General features: G+C 50.0%; 1 long non-coding RNA gene across 1 annotated transcript; it reads left to right on the top strand.

Moving 5' to 3' along the window:
* On the top strand, nucleotides 1-4,844 carry LOC145530290 (uncharacterized). Its single transcript, XR_014071637.1, has 2 exons — nucleotides 1-1,121; nucleotides 1,938-4,844. It is a non-coding gene; the product is annotated as an uncharacterized LOC145530290 (long non-coding RNA).
* Nucleotides 4,845-5,387: the final 543 nt, after the last annotated feature.

Consider the following 5,387-nt stretch of genomic DNA (forward strand, 5'->3'; position numbering starts at 1 on the left):
CACTGGAGAAGGAAATGGCAACCCACTCCAGTATTCTTGCCTGGAGAATCCCAGGGACGTCGGAGCCGGGTGGCTGCCGTCTATGGGGTCGCACAGAGTCGGACACGACTGAAGCGACTTAGCATCAGCAGCAGTGTCAGAAACAGCATGCTGGCTGACCCCTGGGCAGTTCTGAGCAACTGTCTCCCTGCCAGCCCAGGGCCAGGGGCAGCTCGCCCACCACCTTAGGGCCCTGCCCAAGGGCCACACTGAGGTCAGCAACAAGCATTGTGCAGCCCTCCTGCCTCTTGGGCACAGAGTCCCCTTTGGGCCCTGACGGCTCGGGCTTGGGGTCTGCTCCCTCAGCACCCTTCTCCCCCACCTTGTCATTTCCTTGTTTAACTGTTTCCATATCAGTCCTGGACCAGGGTCTGTCTGCAGTGAGAAGAGGGGGAAGAGAGACCTGTGAAGCTGAAGGGGACCTGGGGCTCCCATGCCACAGACCCGGGAGGAGAGGCTGACGAGCTTGCCTGCGGCCTGGCAGCAGGGGTGTGGGCTGGGCCAGCCTCTGGTCACCACGCGCTCAGTCCTCTGCGGGCTCCCGTGTTGTCTCAGGACGGGGATGGGAACAGGAGCGACCTGGAGGGTCCCGGATGGCAAGCCTTGATGTTACTCATCTGCCTGAGGCCACCCAGAGGGTCCCTGTTGCCAGAATGGGCCCTGCAGGGGCCCACAGCAAGCAGGATCAGGGGATGGCATCTTGGTTCCCATTCTTGAGCCAGGCTGGCTCCCTGAAGTGTGTAACCCCTTGTCCTTGACACTTCCATGCATTAAGATAAAAGGGCAAGTACCCAGGCTCCAGTATGGAATATCTAAACCATATATTATTCTGTAGAAGCACTTACTCATAAACCCTATAGTTAACTGCCTATTTTCATGGAAATGCTTGATGTTTAGGAAGTTGTTAGGAGGGTCCAGAAAAAAAAAAATCTGACCTGACCTGAGATTAACTGATAGCTTTACTACCTTCTTCATTTAAAATGTTTATAAGTTAAAATGTTCTTCAATCACCTTCTGTTTCAATGGATTCAATGGACAGAAATAAAATGCCTGCTTAGTAGAAGTTCATCATTACATGATAGGTAAGTTGAGCTGTTCCTCCAGTCAGACTGGACCCTGGTAACGGTAATAAAGATCCTGAGAGCAGTTCTTTGGTCTTCCTGACGCAGCCGAACCCCAGCCTAGTGCTGCTGGAAGGTTCCTGACACAACCTGCACAGACTCCACCCTCGTGTTCTTTACTGAGATGTTTACAAAATCGGGTAAAGTTTGGAAATGATTGGTGGAGGATTGCTTCCCCATTCAATACATATTTTAGGAGCACCTGAAAGGGGCCAGCATCATGCCAGCACCAGAGCCAGCCAGCATGGGAGCCCAGATGATGAGGAATGTGCCTGGGAGAGGAAAGAAGCAGGGCTGTGGTGGGGAGACCAGGTGTGTGGAGACTGGGTAGGGCTGTGCGTGACTGAGGACTTCTATGTTCTAACTCAAAATGTGCACAATTCCCGGAGTATGGGATGATGGTGCACCACTGTGTGCATTACTGGGTGTGGGGTTCAGGCCTGAGTGGGCATCAGAATTCCCTGGAGGGCTAGTTAAAATATTGCCAAGCCTGCCAGAGTTTCTGATGCCTTAGAGCTGGGATGGAGCCTGAGAATCTGCAACTCTAAGCAGATAATGCAGACACTGCTGGCTTGGAGACTCCCTTAGAACCACTGCATTTGGGTATTAAATTTAGGCTCTTCCATGGCAAGCGGGAGAGAATGAGAGAAGGAGAAGAATCCAACAGTTACTATGAGATGTTACAGAAACCGCCTACCTACTTGTCCATAGTTGTGTGTATAGAAGTTCTAGTGATTCTTAGAAGCCACATGTGAAATGAGTCCCCTTGTTTTATAGGCTTCAGAAATACGTGAACTGAGAACTTCCAGATGTACAAGCTGGGTTTAGAAAAGGCAGAGAAACCAGTGATCAAATTGTCAACGCCCACTGGATCATGGAGAAAGTAAGGGAATTCTGCTTCATCAACTCCACTAAAGCCTTTGGCTGTGTGGATCACAACAAACTGTGGAAAATTCTTAAAGAGGTGGAAATTCCAGACCACCTGACCTGCCTCTTGAGAAACCTGTAGCAGGTCAAGAAGCTACAGTTAGAACCAGACATGGAACAACTGACTGGCTCAAAACTGGGAAAAGAGAACAACAAGACAGGATATTGTCACCCTGCTTAGTTAACTTATATGCAGAGTAAATCATGCTAAACGCCAGACTGGATGATTCACAAGGTGGAATCAAGATTGCCAGGAGAAATAGCAACAACTTCAGATAGGCAGATGATACCACTTTAATGGCAGAAAGTGAAGAGGAACTAAAGAGCCTCTTGATGGCAGTGAAGAGAGTAAAAAAGCCATCTTAAAACTCAACATTCAAAACCTAAGGTCATGGCGTCTGGTCCCATCGCTTCATGGCAAATAGACCCGGAAACAGTGGAGGCAGTGAGAGACTTTATTTTCTTGGGCTCCAAAATCACTACAGATGGTGATGCAGCCATGAAATTAAAAGACACTTGCTCCTTGGTAGGAAAGCTATGACAAACCCAAACAGCATATTAAGAGGCGGAGACATCACTCTGCCAACAAAGGTCCGTCGAGTCAAAGCTATGGTTTTCCCAGTAGTCGTGTATGGATGTGAGAATGTTGGACTATAAAGAAGGCTGAGCAGCAAAGACTTGATGCTTTCGAACTGTGGTGTTGGAGAAGACTCTTGAGAGTCCCTTCGACTGCAAGGAGATCAAACGAGCCCATCCTAAAGGAAATCAGTCCTGAATATTCATTGGAAGGACTGATGCTGAAGCTGAAACTCCAATACTTTGGCTACATGATGTGAAGAGCTGACTCATGGGAAAAGACCCTGATGCTGGGAAAGATTGAAGGCAAAAGGAGAAGGGGGAAGCAGAGGGTGAGAGGATAACATTACTGACTCAATGGATGAACAAAATTCTTAAAAAGATAGGAGTACCAGACCACCTTACCTGTCTCCTAAGAAACCTGTATATGGGTCAAGAAGCAACAGTTAAAACTGGACATGCAGCAACAATGGACAATGAACATGAATCTGAGCAAACTCTGGGAGATAGTGGAGGACAGAGGAGCCTGGTGTGCTACAGTCCGTGGGGTCGCAAAGAGTCAGGCATGACTTAGCGACTGAACAACAACCAAGTTTATGGGCAGCCTTGAATAGCTTTCTATGTGTTATGTGATCAAAGATTACAAATCTTTCCTAGCACATGACAAGCTGACTCTACGTCTAGGCCTTTATGTCTCTAATTATCTTTTGCAACTACTTAATTTAAGGTGGGCACAGACAAAACCAGTAGCCTGTAGTTCTGTTATTCTGCTGTTACTATTCTTCAACCTAGTTTAGCAGCTTGTAGATAATATGTCTGCCAAACATTAATAATGACAGCCCTGGCCTGCTTGAGGGTGCAGGAGACAGTGACTCTGGCCGCTCCAGCCAGCATGGGCCTTGGCACTGCCCACAAGGCGGGCGGCCAATGCTACGTCCCAAAGATGCGAGAAGGATAAGCAGCGTTTTCCCAAGTGCTGACGGTAGGTGGTTAGGCTGGGTGCAGCCTGAGGTCCCAGGGAGGCCCGAGACCCAGCACCCGCGAACCCTTACCCAGCCCATGGATGCTGCCTGGGCTTCTTGGGAGCTAAGCTGTCGTTCCCTGCTTTAAAAAAGGAAATCAAACGAATCAGCTAAGAGATGACTGTAGGTTTGCAGCCAGTGGGGCTGCTGCCAGCCCAGGAGGCACTCTGAGAGCCACCAAGATGGAGTCATCCCGGGATGTCATCTGCCTGCTAAAAGGAAGAACCAGTTAAAAAAAAAGTTTTATTGAGGTGTAATTATTATAGAAAAATTGCACATTTTATTGTTTACAACATGATAGGTTTGATTGTTATCACTGGAAAGTGGAAAAACAGAGAACTTGAAGGAAAGGAAATGTCCCAAGTGCCTCCTCTGGGGGTGACAGGCCACTGCAGGCGCCCCGGGGCCTCGGACAGGTAAGGAGCGCCCCGCTCACCGTCTTGAGCGGATGGCCGTCTGGGGGAGAGACAGATTGGAACCCACGTGTCATGGACAGGGCAGAGTGGCGTCCCCAGCGTTCGGAGGGCCTCCCCGAGTGGTCTCAGCCCGCTCTGTGCTCCAGACCCTGGCTGGGCAAGTCTTGGGACGCTGGCTGCAGGCAGCCTTCCTCCACCCCCCACCCCCCTCCAGCCACGTGGACTCCTAAGGAGGGTGCAGCGGCTGAGGCGGAGTTAGAGGACCAGATCCTTTATCAGGTGAAGAGGCTTCATGAAATATGTAGGGTCTTTGAATTCTTGGAAGGATTTTACCAGTCCTGTTCTCCAACTCCTGTATCTCCCAATATATCTGATCTAGTCTTTTCTTTGGAGAATGAAATGGCAACCCACTCCAGTGTTCTTGCCTGGAGAATCCCAGGGATGGGGGAGCCTGGTGGGCTGCCATCTTTGGGGTCGCACAGTGTCGGACACGACTGAAGCGACTTAGCAGCAGCAGTCTTTTCTTAAAGGGCGATGCAGTGGAATCCCCAGCCTAGTGGTCCAGAGTCACAAAGACCTTGGCCTGCTGTAATATTGGTTTTATTTATTTGGGATCTGGCTTGGGGAGAGGCCACATGAATATGACAAAACTTAGACGTCTGGGTCCTGAGTACATGGGTGTTTGTGCTATTCTCTGAGCTTTCATTTAACATTTTACCAGATAATAAAAAAGAAAAACTGTTTTCCTGTCCCCTTGATGGTAAGTTCTTTGCAGACTGGGTCTGTTTTGTCCTCAGTTTTTAGATAGGGTCCCACACAGAGACTGCTCATTGCTAACAACCGCTCATTAGGTGGGAGTTTTGGTCCACTTGAGTTGAGGACAGTGCCTCGGAAAATTCTTCAGTTGTTAGTGTGGCGAGGTGTCTTTCTTGGCACAGCTGGACCTGGTGCCCACTACCGCTGCAGTCAGCCCTCTAGTGACTGAAGAGGTACGGGGTCAGGAAGCGGCCTTCCAGATGTTTAGAGCTCGGGGGAGCCGAGGAGGGAAACGCAAGTGAGCAGTGCAGCGGGAAAGCGGGGAGGCCGCGGGACAGCCCCAGACAGCGCTGGGGAGGAGCACTGCTGGCTTCAGCTCGAGACGCTGTTGCCCTTTCTTTCTGAGTAGCTTGCTGGAGACAGAAAAGGTCTGTGACTCGGGCGTCACACGGCCTAGGTTTAACTGGCTTTGCGGCTAACTGGTCGTGTGACCCTGGGCAAGTTGTTTGCCAAAGATCAGAGGGACTGAG

Source organism: Giraffa tippelskirchi, chromosome 12 (assembly GCF_054371585.1).
Source record: "Giraffa tippelskirchi isolate mGirTip1 chromosome 12, T2T-mGirTip1v1.2.pri, whole genome shotgun sequence".
Classification (NCBI taxonomy): Eukaryota; Metazoa; Chordata; class Mammalia; order Artiodactyla; family Giraffidae; genus Giraffa; species Giraffa tippelskirchi.